Consider the following 16,682-nt stretch of genomic DNA (forward strand, 5'->3'; position numbering starts at 1 on the left):
AAGAAAATCTAAAAATGTTAAAATCGTATCTGCAAATATAGCATCGGTATTCCTAGTGTGTTTTAAAATAGATATGTACATTTCTGTACCCATCAAACACTTAATAAAAGATAGCTCCTCTAGGCAATTTGCAAACTATAGTTTCATCTAGATATATGTCAGTGTAAATCAGGAACCTTCAGTTCTCAGTTTTTCTAAACAAGTATGCCATAATCTTTCCTAGCCCTGTTTCCGTCAGACCTTCATAAATCTACCACATTGCTCTGTCTCCTCAGAATGCAGTCAAATTCACAAATATTTTAAAGGTATAGTGAAATACACATATAGCAAGTCTATCATCCTAGTAGGAGTTAGTAATTTCCTTCACCTGCAGTATATATTTCATTTTAACACATCTTTAATAGACACCAACTAATCATGTTTAAAGGCTACCTCTTTATTATTGCCCTTTATCCATAAACTGCTCTTTTCGCTGACCTTAATATATAAGGTGAAGATAGGCAATCGTTCCATATAAATGCTTACATATATGATTTTGATTTTGGGATATGTAAGGTAGAATGAGTCTGGCTGGACATAGCTAATATTTTCTTAATTTTCAAGTGCCATTGCTGAATACATTTTTTTTGTTCTAAACCGTCTAATAGTCTCAGAAATACCAATGACCCTAAAATTCAATGCCTTCATTTTTTTCTATATCCTATATTTTGTTAAAGAATAAAAACATAATGACATTTATAATTTCAGATCTTTTAAGAGTAAAGTACATTATGAAATTTATAGTACAAAAATTCCCTTTTCCTGGAATTACAGTTTTGTATTTATTGAATGCGTTCACAGGCTCCCTTAGGATGTGAAATGTATGGAAATATATGTGCATTACTAAAGAAAGAACTAAATTTATTCTCTCCCCACATCATGCTCCTCTTTGCAGTAGAGGTTTTTAATTCAACACAGAGCTAGAATGAGATGGAGCCAATTTCCTGGTCTATATGTGTGACAAATGCTAAAAGTGGCACAAGATTAACAAATTAGTTGATGTATATATCTTTAAAGATTTTTTTACTATGTCCCAAATCAAAATGCATGCTTTATTTGAAATGAAGATTTCTTTAGAGCTAAGTATTAAACAGGAATCTTATATATTCCTGTAATTTTAAGATAGAATGATGGCACGTATGACAACTAAAGAATTGCAGCCAGAAAAAAGGTATAAGAAGGCTTTTATGGCATATCATTCTAATAATAACTTTTGATGTTACACATTGTATATTTAGTGATTAAAACTGATATTTTAATTAGAAATTTGCTGTGGAAAGTTGATTATTTCAGTACACAGGTATTTCTTTTACGCATGAATATTGGCAATGTATTAACTACCAAATTATGAAATTCTTTCTTGTTAAGCCCTGTGTCAGATAGAAGCTTTTTTTAAAGTGAGTATGGAGAGATCTACAGTATAGACATGTGTCATTATAGAAAGGTTCCTTTATGATGGTTTGAAATAAAAAGTACGGAACTTGACCTTTTTAGCTGACATAGTAATCACCTACTTGATGTAATCCAGATATCTAACACCAAACAATAAAAACATCTGTGACAACAAAACCATGTAAAGCTTGTGGAATTATTTAATTTTTAAGAAAACGATAGCAATATTTAATAATCAGATAAGCCTGGATTGGTTCTTCTTACACAAAAACTTTTGCGCTTTGCAAATGCTAGTTTTAAAGGGCTATTAACTTAGATGTGAAAGCTTTTTAAGCTCTGATGCGTATGTTTTGGAGTTACCTCATTCATTCTGCTTTTAGGACCTTGTCATAGTCCACCTGTTTTGCTTTTGCTTAAATTACATCAAAATAGTAGCTTTCTTTAGAGAAAAAAAAATCCTACATTTCTACTGACTGTATCCAAACATGATAATATGCTGAAAATTCAAGAGGAGCCATATTCAGGTTGCATGTCTCAGTCACCCAATCTCCCTTTCACATATCTGTTCATGTTGACAGACTATGTCATAATACATCAACAGAAAGATCAGCATAGAAGAACAAAAATTCAGCACCTGACAGCAAGAGGAAAACTGATTTCTACTATTAAATTAGCAAAAATATACCAATACTTCACTACCAATAAGGACACCATGGCTAAAAGCATTCACCATATTATAATTCTGAATGAGCATTGGGAATTTTTTGTTCCAATAACCCTTAAACACAAAAAAGGGGGGAAGAGGGTGGACTCAAGGATGTCTACATCTTTACAAGTAAAGAATTTATGTCTGCCAACATATGCCGTTCCGTTTCGGTTTAGTTAATATTTTAAATATCAGTTCTAAATATTCACTTAACTAGAGAGCACTGAACACTGTTTTTGCAGTATTCATTTCTGACAGAGGCTCTTTCTTACGAGGTCAAGGAGACGTGGAAAATGTTCTGTATCAGTAGAGTGCATCAGCTTCTTTATATCTGAGAATTTCTACTCATGTAAAAAGTATGCCAACTCTCTCATTGCTAGATATAATTTTAATATACTATATTGAGCAGTGGTGTTTCACCAGCAATTTAACAATACCTGGAATAAATAATGTCTTTTGCAGCCTGGGGCAACATCTGCCACGTATGCATTAATTCTGCCCCTGTTTGAATACTCTACAACATATGCACTTCTCTTTTGTCTGTTATCCTAGAGTTGTGTTATTCCCAAATATTGACATCATCTACTTTTATCAGCACTAACTGCTCTGAAGCTTCCTAGTCTCATGCTCAGCTCTATTTCTTTCTATTGATTATCTTCCTCACTCCAGCAGGTAGCTAGCCAGCGAGGCTGTCCTGAGAAATAGCTTCCAATGACTTTATACGCACAATTTACACGGAATTGTTTAAAGAAGATATTAGCCTCAATACAAATCAGTGAACCTCATTTAGTCAATACTGCACAATTCAGCTGTTGGCACCCTGTCACATGTTAGTCTTTAAAGTCAACTACCATACCCAATCTGCACATTAGCCATAGTATTTAGTTTCATATTAAAATGAGGCTAGTTTTTCACTTTTCTTTTTGAAATCTATTCAATATACTTTTTACATCACCTCATTGAACCATATGATAGTAATATAATTTTAAGTATAAAAACCTGAGATTAAATGCTTGATTTTGACAGTGTCCTTAAATATAATAAATTCAAAAGGAAATACTGTTAAGTTAAAATGGAGTGTTTTTCATTAAGTCCAATCAAATGGTAGACAACAAAGGATCTTTTATTTGAGAATATGAAGTGAAAATGAAAACCAGAAAACCTTTACTAAGAAAAGGTCTAGCTAAATTATGTTGGAAGGAGGTCTCCAGATTGAACCTGGGTGTTTCTTTTGCTAAAAATGAATTAAACTAAGATGCACTATTGGAGAATAGCTTACAAAGGAGGAAAACCTAGTGCTTTATAAAGATGAAAACAGGGCCTAAATACACTTAAGTTAGAATAAAAACTACAAAGGAAGATCAAATATTAAAAAAAAAAAAACAACCAATCCTTACTGTAGCACCTAAACTATTCTTTTATCATCAGGACAAGGAAATTGGGGGAATTATTTTCCCCCTTTTGCATTCCACAGCAGGGCTCTAAAACCCTAGTTGGACATTTATATGAAAATAATCTTTTCCTTTTAGCCTACCAAAATATGATCTAAACTATGATTTAGACTACATCTAAAAGATAGAAGAAAAACAAAGTATATGTGCTTATCCCTGAATCTATTACTTGAGAAATAAGAGAGCTCTTCTGTTGTTTTCAGTCTGTATTAGACTCACATGTTCTGGTGTATTTAGCATATCCGTGATGTTTATACTACAATTTCCATATGCATCCTTCGGCAGCAGGATAAAAATAGGTGTTGTTCCTAATTTTTGGAAGAAAAATACTAGGTTTTGCTGTATTTGGCAAAGAAATATTTACACTTTTCCTGTAATGCGTTGTTGTTTTAAAGCAAGAACACATAGACACCCTGCAAGGATTCATGGATATTATCTTTTGCAGGGGGAAAAAAAAGAGTATAAAGCCAAAAAAAAAAAAAAAAAGTCAACAATACAAAAATCCCTGCTTTATAATACGTGATCGATATTTTAGAAAATACAAAAGGAAAAATGCAGAATCCTTCTTAAGTCCTGATGCGTAGTTGTCTGGACTTACCAATACACATCTAAATGCTTTTGAGAGAAGGTAAAAATTATGTAACTGGTTAGCCACTGGGAATATGGATAGCAGGCAATAGGCTTTATTTGAAATGTTGGTAATTTGAATATAAAAATAGAAGCATTTTTCATGACCTCTGCTCCCTGCTCTTTTCCCTTTAAAGCCCAATGAGTGGTAGCTGAGGTTCTGAACCCCAGGTAAGAGAGATGCTGAAAGACGACCAGTCTAGCCTTCTTAATACATCTTTGTATGCACACACACACACACTCTCTCTCTCTCACTCACTCACATACACACATTTATCGCAACCTGACGCTCGTAGAAGAGCCTTTTTCTTTCTCTAAGCTTCCACAAGGAACATTTCAGAAACCAAAGAGAAAAAAAAGGCAGTGAGGACAGAAATAACTGCATATTCAGGCAGCAAAAAAGCCAGGTGTGGTATGGGAATCCCTAGCGTCTGCCGCTCTGTATTTGCTGTTGAAGGATTTGAGGGCTATTTTCCATGGGTCTAAACATATTTAGGATAAGTGCACTTGGACAGAAAAATCTTCCAGATACTGTTTGGCCTATTTACTTGGGTAGATCTGCTTATTTAAAATAGAAGTTATGCTGTCCTTCAGCTGTCTTCAGCTGCTCTCTTCTGTGCATGTACCTACCCATTAACTGTTATTCTCTTCCAATTACATAAGTAATTACTAAAGCAGATACATTTTTTTTTACTTATTTATGATAGAAATTACATCTTGGGAAATCTTACAAAATGTTTATATGCATTCAGTACTTAAATAAGTTATAACAGTTTTACTGTGACATTTCCTGTGAAAAGACCGTATGAACTGATAGTATGTTAGTACTTACTTCAGTCATGTCTTATAAGGATTGATAGAATTGTAGTTGGAAATATAGTTAATTTGAAGTTTGTTTCTAAAAATCCTAGTCTTTTAAAGTTAACTCTGTGTTACACACTAATATGTAATATATATTCTGGATAAGCAAGTGTAGTGATGTAGTAAATAAGCACACAATGAGCAGTACAGCATTTTTGGGAAGATATAGCATGTACAGTAAAACAGCATATGCATTCTAAAAGTTTACAAAGTCAGGCTGATGTAGCTGTTTCCTTAAGGAACTAAAAATATCTTAAATGATTTTCACCTGTGACTGCTTTCATTGTGATGGGGAAAAAGAAAACCACAAAATTTCTTACCGTTGCTCATCCTGTTTATGTTCATTATTAGAGATACATGGGTTTACTATGTGCTTAAGTTACCTGATCACCTTTTCCATACTGTCTTAAAATGGTAACTGGGTTTGAAAAAAGAACCCGAGGAAGTAGATTAGTATTCTTTAATATTTAGGAGAAAGGACAACTTTTCTGCTTGAAACTTGAAAGTACCTGTAGCCCAAACAAATGTATTCTTTTGTTTCTTTAATGCAGATATTTTTACTTTCAGATCTCGGGATTTCTTTAAAATAGGTCCTTACTACACACAAAGGTGCACATGAATAATTTACAGCCAAGTTTCCTTAGCTATTTATGTTGAGAATATGCTATTAAAAATACCTAATGGGAAAAAAAGATTAATTAAATAACATTGTCTTCCCCCCAAAAGCATCATTATTAAAATATGATTGTGTTATTTTTCAGTAGACATTGTTAGTTTCTCTGCTTGATTAGCTTTTGATTAATTCTCATAAATTTAAATTCAGACATACTTAGCCCCTTTGATTTTTAGACAGATGTCAGTCAGCATTAGTGTATCAATTTTTCATCAGAAAATAGAGATGCATGTTAAAACCACTTTTACAAACACGGAGTCTCTACATGGGACTGTATTATCAAATGCTAATTATATCCTTAAGATAAGCATTAAGTAGGAAGAAAAAAAACCAAACAAACTGTTTACAGAGCATGTGAATCTCAACTGGACATAAAGCTGCCTACTTTGCTTCCTGCTTTCCTTCTTTGGTCTCACAGTTGTTTATGCAATATGTGGAAATATTATAAAACTATTAAAGTTGATTTAATTAAAAATATTCTCCTTCCATTACTAGCTTGGGATAAATATGTCAGCTTAACTATCCAGGAACCAGCGGTTGTGTAGCAATTCAAGTTGTATAGTATTAAAAGCATGTATGCAGCATGCTTTTTGTGTGTCTATGACAGAGTTCATTTGCATGTTTCTGTGTACATCATTTCATCACCAGTGAGTGAGTGAGTGAGTGAAAGCGGGTACGGTTGTGGCAGGTGGAGTGCGTGTACGTGTATGTAGCCTGTCTGAGGGTGGAAAGGAAGAGCATTGCCTTTTGGAAGAGCCCTACTCGACCAACATCCTGCCATCCAGTTTGAGAGAGGAGGATGGGAAGGGGCACTACAAGTGACACTGCAAGAAAGGTCCGATACTGCAGCCCACTGAAGTCACTTGTAGTTAGCAAGTGTGTTTTAAAGGGAAGTTTTAGACATACACTGCTTAAAGTCCTTTGAGCCTTATTAAAGGAATCACAGCCCCACAAATCAGGCTTACTAATAAGACTACCTTTTGGGGTTTAAAGTTAAGTGGCAAACCAGACGCACCATTTCACTGGAATTCTAAAGATAATTCTAAAATGATGCTCAGCTGGTGTAATATGTTATTTTGTGTTGACAAGATGAAGTGGAATTTGAATTTTAAAAAGGGGAAAAGATTCTGAAGAGTTTTGAGGGAGGCCTATTTAGCTTCCACCTAATTTAAAAATTAGTCTTGGCTGTCTTCTCACTCCATCACTCCTTGAATCAAAATTCCAAATCAGAATCTATTATTTTCTTACCCATGTTAAGCAGCGTTAAGTAGAGTGAAAGGCTTTTATTTACACTGAGGAACCAATCCTACAGTTTTCACACAGGAAAAGCACCCTTTGGAGTCAATAGCAATTTACACAATTTATCATGGTACATACAAAGCTTAAAGTCTGTAAACCACAATGTAAATTCAATATTTACCATATTTCTACAAAAAAAAAAACAAACCCACTTTCATTTTTCAACATTACCGAACACCTTTTCTTATATTCGATTTCACTGCTTTTTGGAAACACATCAGAATGGAGAACAACCTGCAGTGTCAGTGCTTGCTCTCTCCCTCTTTCTCCCTCTACCTCTCGCCTATGCCATTTTGATTTTAAAATTGCTGGAGCCTATTTAGTTTATAAATAACCTTAAACTGCTGAACTGTTGGCTAGTTTATTTGAACAGGAGACGATGTTATTGAAACAAATCTAGTTAACAAGGCAATTAGCTTTTGCGATGTTCCTCAGAAGGCTGGAAACCAACAGTTCATCACTGCACTATACAAATAGCAGATGTAACATTAAGGCTGTGCTTAAGAGCGGTTCTATCAAAACTGACTGCTCGCATAACCAGCAAAGGTTGTGTTTTTAAAAAGTATCCAAGGGCCACCTAAAACTGATTAATTCACTGGAAGTGGAAGAATGAAAATATTTTCCAATTGTAAGCCACTGTAAAAATGTAGGCTACTGCTGGTGTTGAAAAGATGGGCTGAAACCAAGAAAATCCTTTTTCTGGCTTCTACAAAAGGCTTTGGGCCTAATTATTTTTAAGTATAATCCAGCCAACATCTTCTCATGCTTAGCTGCACTGAGTGACACTATTTGTGATGCCCAGTCTGCTGAAACTGAGCAGGTTGCTGTCAGTTTAAAAATGACTATAATAAAAGTGACCATGAAGATGGATCTTGTGATTTTGCGTTTCTAATCAGTCATCTGTGAAGAACACTTTTGCTTTGATTCAGCAGACTGGTGACAGCCATGATTGATAGTGCATGAGGATGAAAAAAGGTTATTAACTGTCTTCCTATTAAACTCAATGTATTACCCCTCTAGGTGCATCTCATACTTTAACTTAAAGTACTTACTCAGGTAAGGTCAAGAATGAACTCCATAAACACAGTATCCATCCTGTTGTAGATGAACCAGGAACTCTAATGCTAAATTTTGAAAGTTCAGCATTAAGCCATATCTGAATCCTGCTACCTTAATTACTGTGCCAAAAACCAAAAACTGAGCAGACCTCGTATGCATCTAAATACATGGCTACACACAAATACTTCTGTGTGAAAAGGGGACAGGTCAATTGTTTCTGCGTGTTTGTGCATACACGCTCACACACATATGCTTTGCTTATTACTATAGTCCCCCAAATAAAAGTTTGAATAATGTTATGTTAGCAGAAGAAACGTGGAACAGGGATACGAAGCGTCTGTGGAGCTGAAGTATAAATCTTACACAGAAAACAGCGTTTTACCTGCTAGTAGTTAACTTCATTATTAACTGGATCAGGTGTGATTTAATAATTTTTGAAGGCTTCCTGTTAAAAGAAAATCCAGATCTTTTAGAATAAATGTAAAAATATCTATTTGTTCTCTTACAGCATGTTTTAGTTTTTATTTCCTTCTTTGTACTGACAATTATCTTATCAATCAAAACTCACAACCATCTACGGAAAAAGAAGGGAAAGTGGCACATATATTCAGTTTTAAAATAGTTATTTGGTGCTTCTAATTTCTAAGGATGTCTCTGTGAAGAGATAATTTTAAAGGATTTTAAGGACAAAAGAGTGGAATACGTTTCCTGTGTTCATTATTATTACTGACACCAGAAATTAACTGAAAGGGGAAAGTTGTCCACATTGTGTATGCAGGTTAGCATCTTTTCAGATTCTCAAGTTTATTTGGGGAGTAAACATTAAAAAATCATGTGATCACCTTTTTACAATTAGGTGTTTTACCAACACTTCCTCATAGTCAACAGCATTTTAGATTTTTAAATTGATTTTACCTTTATGAATAAGTTTCAGGTGCTCTTTGAATTTGTTTATGCATATGTTACATTACAGTCATTTTCTGTTAAAAATAAGTAGACCAAAAGATCAAAAATCCTATGACTCTAACTACAGTGTGCACACTGTCGGCTGAAGGAATGTACGTACACGCTTGTTTAAAATAAGCCCTTTCCACATCATACACAAGATCTCCCCCAAAATACATGTATTGCATGTTTGTCTTTCGGAGTATTAAGACATACTTTTGAATTTAGTTTTATAATATTCCTTCATTTCCTCTTTTAAATTATATCAAAAATATTTCTGCACTCATTAAAATCATTTCAGAGGGAAGCAAGAATATTATTCCAAGCTAGATCATTCTGGAGAAAGAAGGAAAAGTATACCTCTATCTTGGCTATTCTGTAATGTTCTGTAATGCATAAGGTCTGCAACATAAGTATATATTTTAATTTTTTCAAGGTGGTGTTGAATTTCAGTAGTCCCTTCTATTTTTAAACAATTTTTTTAAAAAGCATTCCTAGTGGGTTAAAAAGAATTCAGAGTAAATATAATCTACCTAATATGATGATGCTATCTCACCAGGAATGCTAAACAATTCTCTGTAAGATCTTTATTTCTGGAAAGTGTGTTCCTTTCAGGTGTGGACTTGGGAATAGGCACCAATTTTCCCTTCAGTAACATTTCTGCTTTATAATAAATTGCAATCCTGTTGTAGCCCCGTGCGGATTTACAACTGGCAGGCTTTCTCTCTGACAATTTGGGGTCACTGTGGATATAGGTGAGCAATAATTTCAGGGGTGATGGAGATATTGACAGAATTTAACAGTCTAAGTTCCTGGGCAAATATTTGGAAAATGTACACTCCTACACTGGGTTTTAGTTAATAAGACTCCTGGATGATATTTTTTGCCTTGTTTGTGGATTGTATTTTGTCTGAAACTATCTGAAATATTCATTTCCATTTGTGCCTGTGTCAGTACTGCGAAATGTTTAAAGTAAAAGCTATCATTCCTCCCTGAAGCACATTTAAGCAAAGCAGAAAGTTATAGGTATTAGAGGCTTAGGTCAAAAAACACATAGCATGCTTTTAGCAAACCAGAATTACGTGAGCTAGGTGACAACATTTGTTCTGGGCAGCCTTATAGGTGCCTGGAACAGGTAAAGCCATTTTATCAGACTTCACACCAAAAGGAGGTCCTGGCGGCAGCGAGAGTTTCTGACAATGGGCCAGATCTACGTTTACTCACTCAAGAAGGGGCTGGTGGGATCGGGCCCATTCTGTTCACTTCGTGTGTGCCACCTATAGAGAAAAAGTAAGTCTAAACATAACTCCAGCCATACGTAAAACAGTGAAAAAATTTCGGTCAATAAAGACGAAATTAATAAATTAGATGTCTTCCTCCAGCTTCTTAAAAAGAATTGTCGCAAGAACAAAACACAAGAACCCAAATAAAGAAACAAAGGACAGGGTAGGGCCATTTAACCTGGAACAATCATTTCCTCAGGTTCAGGTTTATGTAAAACCCAGAGCAGGCCTGAAACATCAACTCCAGTGGTACCCTTTGAAATGCTTTTTTATTCCAGCACTCACCACACACACAAAAAACAAATCCTGCAATAAACTGCAGGCTAAGTGCATGTGGCCCAACTAGGACCATACAAAGGCGACACACATAGCATGTGTCACGGCCAGCAGCACATGAGTGACTTCGCCGGGGGGGGGGGATCCCTCGTCTAGATCCCACTCCGGACAGTCAGGGCACAATAAGGAAAAAGGCCCAAAAACAAGAAAGAAAGGGGAAAATATAAAAAGGGAGCGGGGGGGAGAGTAAGAAGACCCAGACCCCAAACCCCACCTTCTGCCCCCCGGACGAACGAGGGCAGGTAGCCCAGCTGGGCAAGGTGACCTCCCCGCCGCGCAGGGGACGCTGCCCACGCCGGCGGAGGTCCCGCAGCGCGGGTGGGAGTTTGCGCCCGTCGGCGCGGAGCGCGCTTCAGCCGGCGCGGAGCCCTCGCACCTGCCGGGCCCGCGGAGGGGACGGGACCCCCCCTTCCGCCCGCCGCCCCCCACCCCCACCTCCGCCGCGGGCTGCCTGCCCCGGGGCCGCGCCGCCGGGGGCGCCCCCGCTCCCCCTCGCCGGACGGCGGGGCCCCGCGGGAGCGCGGCGCCCGCGGCCGGTCCCCGCGGGGCTGCCGGGGCTGCCATAGCGCGGGCTCCGCGGCTCGGGGGCGCTGCCGGCGGCTGCGGGAGGCTGCGGGAGGGCGGGAGGACCGGGGCGGGGGGGAGGCGGGCGGCGGCGGGAAGCGGCCGCGGCGGCGCATCCCCGCGACCGCAGGGGCTGCAGCGGCGGGGCGGGGGTTCCGCGGGGCTCCGCGCACCGGGCCCCGCAGGCCCCGCGGGCTGGGGAGAGTGGGGCCGGTAATGAATTCCAGCAGAGAGCTGGAGAGGAAGCATTTTTCAGAGATCTGCCATATTTAACATTGACCACACTAAAGATGTTATTAGCGAAGGGGGGTGGGGAGGGCAACGGGGGATGCGATAAGGGAAAATAGATAATGACACATAATCCAAACCAGAAGTTTGAAACCAAGTTACTTCGCAGAAAAGAGCCACAAGCTCAACTTTTTTCTCTCTCGCTCTCTTTTTTTTCTCTTTCTTTTTTATAGGCTGGGGCTGAAAGACAGGGAGATAAACTTGTTAAGGAAAGAAATATTCCTCTAGCAACCGGGTAAATAAAATAGCTGGAGAGAAACAGCGAAAGACATGGGGGTAGGGAAATGCAACGGACATACTACTATTTAGAAACCCCAAAGGAAATTGTAAAGTAGGAAATGAAAAGGAGGAGGAGAAACATTTCTGTTGTAAATTAGAGGGAATGAAGATTAGCGGGAGAAAAGGGGGAAATAGCAGCAGAAGGTTTAAAATAAAGCACTGCTGAAGATTAGCCAATGTTTAAAATATCCCACATGAGGAAAGCGAGCGGTGCACTCCTCTCTCCTTCATGGGTGTGTGAAAGGGAAACGAGTAGGGATAATTACTAATATAGCACATGTCCGGGGGAACCAATCCAAAATAAGAGATAAATTCGGCTGGTGAAGACAGATAACGAAAAAGGCTGGAAGAAAACTTAGGAACACAGAGACCTGAAAGGAGAGGAAGAGCATTGGAAGAGGAGGAGGAAGGCTCCAGGACTACAGGAAAACTTAGAGGAGCAGCTGGATGGGAAGGAAACAGCTACGGCAGAGATGGGAAGAGAGAATGCAAGTGAGAGAGAAAGAGAACGGGAGAGATTAGGGGGAGCAGATAAACCTGGGAGAGGGAACGGCTGGAGCGGATGGGAAGAAGGAAGGCAGGAGCGGAAAACTAGAAGGAGAGAGGGAAGGAGGGACAGAGGGAGGGATGTGGGGAGAGAAGGAAGGAGACAGAGGGAGGAGACAAGGACTGAAGTCTCCCAGCCTAGGGAAGGTGCAGCACTGAGTGAGAGAGAGCTCACTCTGAGGGTTAGGTTAGATTTCCAGAGCTCTTAGAGCTCATCGACCAGCCCGCTGGAGTCACTATTCAACCCGAGTCCCAAACACACGCCTCACTAACTACTTTACAGCCACTTTCATTGATTTTCTTTATCAAATAAACATAATACCCGTTACAGCAACACTTCCTCTTCGCGCAGCCAGAATGCCACAAGCTCCGACTGCTGCATTTCTCCGGCTTGCAGTTCCCTACCCTCCCACCCCTAAATAATTTGTGTTCTTTCACTTAAACGGTCCAATACATTATTGCTTGCAGAATCTTTCTGTAATCTGGAAGGTACACCGCGAGCTAAGCAAATCGCTTAAATTATAAGGTAAAGGGTCCCCATCCCCACCGCCTTGGAATGAAGAAACTGTTCACTCCCCCACCCCCAATTTCAGGGACAGCTTATATATTTACATACTTATTTCCTGCTAATAAGTGGTAACTTAATTTGAAGGGCGATGTCAAAGTGAACGCTCCCGCCTGAAAAATGCAGGGAAAAATTAACGCAACTTTCGCACTTGCACCTAAACTGTCACTTGATCTAAGCATTTCAGCCTCAAAATTCAATTTTATTTGAAAAATCCCCTAAAAGTAGCCCCCTTCAAAAGCTGTTTTTGAACCAGGCTCTTCCATATATGTCAAAGGGCTGTTGAATTATTCATTATTATAATTACTATCATCATTGTCATTATCCCTTTCCATGTGGAAATAATTTTATTATCGTAATTTGATATCTGAAGAATTTCCTGTTAGTCGTTTGATAATCATTTTTTTCTACTGAAAAGAAAAGTTTTGTTTATAAATGAGAGAAAAATATTTTAAATGCTTTTATGTTTACTATAGATTTCCGTTTATCTAATCGATCGGGATGCCAATAAATCGATTAAAGGTTTAGTGTTTTACAAACAACCATTTTGTGCTTTTTGATTTTACGTTCAGAATGATTTTAATAAAGCTAATGCCTTCTCTGAGCGTTTGTTCACCCCAAACCTAATATTCCATCATTTCTATTATTTACAATTGCAATTTAAAGTGTTTCTAATGAGAAAAATAAACACAAATAAAAGAAGGAAATAATCTGATTAAATTACTTTGTGCCTGTGGTCAACATATTTAGGCGAAGCCCTTAAAAATCTTGGTGAATTATATGCGATCATACAGTGATTGCGGAATATTAAATTAAACTTAGATAAATCCGCATTGAAGGAGGCAGCACCCAATCCTGAATTTATTTCCCATTTTCTATAACAGCATCACTGCGCTCCTCTCTTTGCAATGACAATGTGCCAAATCTAGGCATTTTGAAAACATTTTCCATATGCTTTAACTGGAGACTGATAGACAAAGAAGAAAAGGAGATGGTCTTTTTTCTCTTGAGGTATATTTCCTTTAACTTTTCCTCCAACCTTTTCTGATCTTCATCATTTTTAAACAAAAGTTTGAAAATCATTAGGACCTTTTTTTTTCTTTTACGTTTGGTGTTGGGTTTTTTTTTTTTCTTATCGCGTAATCAATTCCTGAACTGTGGAGTTTCAGTTACGCTTTAATGCAGGACTATAGAACTATCATTTCTATACCTTGGCGGACAACATTTTGGGGAGAAAGCATTGATTCATTTAGTTTTCGCTTGCTGCTTTTTGTAATTAAAGGTGGTTTTAATTATACTTTTTTGTAAGTCAGATCAGATGTGCTTGCTTGCTTGCTGGAAGGTTTTTTTTTTTCTTTTAACGGTGCTTTTAATTTATGTGTAGTTTTTACGGATAACACAGAGGTGGTGGCTTTTATTTAGCTGTAAAATCCACACGTTTTCTTTGAAAACTTGGCTCCTTGGGCGAAAATAACTTTTCCTGGTTGCTTTATAATCGCTGTTTGTCGCAGAGGTAGTTTAGCATATTGTCTACACAACAAAGATTCCTGTTTTATTGGCAGTGTGGATTGTTGGATTTAGGTATAAATATTTCATAACTTTCCTCTTTCTGCAGTAAGATCGGTAGTTTTATTGGCTTTTTCTCCCTTTTTGTCTGTCTTTCTAGCAGAACCGTTTTATTTCTGAAGTTGCTTTTTGTCCTTTTCCAGGATAGAATGTAAAATTTTTCCCTTGGATATATCACTGCTGGAAATATGCTCTTGGGCTTTCTGGAGGGGATGGGGGGGTGGGGGGGGAGCGGTGGTAAGCGGTCGTTTTCCTTGATTTGCATAAGAGCTAGTGAAGTGCCTGTGAAGTTGGTGAATTGCTATTGTTTGGGGCTAGTCCTGACTGTTTTTGTTTATAAACACTGGGGTGGTTGCCGGGAGGGGAGGGAGGTCAGAGCACTGTCAAAGCGCTGACCTCTGAAAGCCCAGAGGGCGCCTGGCTCCTTCACCCTCTCCTTTCTCTTTCTCCCTCTCCCTTTTTCTTTCCCTTCCCATCCAAGGCCAGGAGCTCAGGTTCAGGGCATTTAATCCCCGCGATCTGCCCAAGAAAGGAGCTGAAAAAGGGCTGTTAAGGCTCCGGAGGAAACGCCGGCAGCAGACTTAGACCTGGAAGGCTTTTATTTATAGTAACGTCCGGGTGCGCGTTTTTGTGCGGCTCCAGCCAAAATAACACCAACACCACCACCAACAATAACAAAAAGCAATCGGGAACGACACTCTTTAGCTCAAAATCTCAGCGAGATGTCTGTACTATTCGTCTGTGATTTTTCTCTTAGGTCGCTGCTCGTTAGACGCACTTTCAGTAGGTGAATGCCAGATCTGGGGCAGTGAGGGCAGAATTGAAATGCAATATGTTATTGTTCTTTTATTTCTTTTTTGAACAAAACTTTCCAGGAATCAAATCGGGGATTTTTGTTTTTCTTTTCCCTCCCCACCTCTTCTCCCCCCACCTACCCCCCAGCCCTTTTTAGTGTGTACTGGAATGTGTTTGATGGGGGGGGGGGGGGGCGTTGTAAATTAACAATGGATTTGTATACGTGATACCTGCAAAGAAAGAAATAATTAATACTAGCCAAACGCTTTCGGTTCAGAATCAATTTCATCTCGGAGAAAAAAAAAAAAGTACAAGAGATTGCTATCAGGTTTAAGTATGTTTTGAAAAGAAGTTGCTGAGTTAAACAAAAATGTTAGTTAACACACTGCCTTTGTCAAATAGCCCCCGGGAGGAGAAGAGACAACAAAAAGGAGAGGAGGTGGGGGCTGGGGATCTGAAAGTGTCTGTGGCTCAGATAAAGGGTCTGTAACACTGAAATCTTGTAATACCTCGTTTCAAACTGAGCTCATCTATAGACTTAGGGAACGCAGTAAAAAGACACGGATCCCCTTTCCCTTGGGTTGGGGTCTGGGGAGAGGACAAGGTGGGGGAAGGGGACGTTTATTAGGGAATTATGTCGGTTTATTAAAAAGGGGAGCGGCTGCGACTGTAATTATGCAGATCCTTGTGCCCCTGTGTGTCCGCAGCGCAGATTTAGGGAGTGAAATGAGCCTGGCGGAGAGACGTGGTGTAACAGAGCTCGGTTTGGGTTAGGATTTCTTTGTCTATTAAAGAATGGTCAGTCTCGGGGCTCTGGCCCCCACCGGCTCCGTCTCGCCCAGGCCAATAAGTTTTCCTTGGTGCTGAGGCTGGAGGTGGTGGAGGACAGAAAAGGCTGAGGGTTTTTTTCATTTCCCACCCCCCCCTTCCCTCTCTATGAAATGCAACGTCACTGTCAAGAGCTTTTTGTGGTTTCAACAGGAGGCTCGAAAAAAAATCCCAAAATGTGTAACGGTGCCTTGCAGGAGAAGTTCGGAGGAGGTGGGCGGGGGGTCCACCGAGACCAGAGGAGAGGAGCTGAGAGGTTAGGCGAGAGTCTTCGGGGGCGATCAGCTGAGCGAGAGAGGGAGGAGAGAGGGGGAGCGGGAGCCGGGCCGGGCCGGGCCGCGCCGCTGGGGAGCCCGCCCGCCCGCCGCCCCGCAGCCGCCCCGCAGCCGCGGCCGCGCCGGCCCCGGGTCCTCCTCGCCTGCCTCCCCCAGCCCGCGCCGCGCTCCGCTCTTATCACATCCCACAAACCTGCTGCTGCTGCTGCTGCCTCCCGGAATTAACCTTCTCCGATTTTTTCCTAGCTACGTGGCGATCCCCGGGTTTCTTCTAAACTGTTAACATCCCGTAGTGCCTTTTTTTT

The 16,682-nt window shown here is 39.6% G+C and overlaps 1 long non-coding RNA gene across 1 annotated transcript in view; it reads right to left on the minus strand.

Moving 5' to 3' along the window:
- LOC142053504 (uncharacterized) overlaps nucleotides 1-16,682 on the minus strand; it is a 31,925-nt gene that overhangs the window by 10,055 nt on the left and 5,188 nt on the right. Inside the window, exons 2-3 of the long non-coding RNA XR_012659240.1 lie at nucleotides 10,277-10,329; nucleotides 8,490-8,552 (exon numbers count right to left, since the gene is read on the minus strand). This is a non-coding gene — a long non-coding RNA (uncharacterized LOC142053504). The remainder of the gene's footprint in view (nucleotides 1-8,489; nucleotides 8,553-10,276; nucleotides 10,330-16,682) is intronic.

The sequence above is a fragment of the Phalacrocorax aristotelis genome, chromosome 2 (genome assembly GCF_949628215.1).
Source record: "Phalacrocorax aristotelis chromosome 2, bGulAri2.1, whole genome shotgun sequence".
Taxonomy (NCBI): Eukaryota; Metazoa; Chordata; class Aves; order Suliformes; family Phalacrocoracidae; genus Phalacrocorax; species Phalacrocorax aristotelis.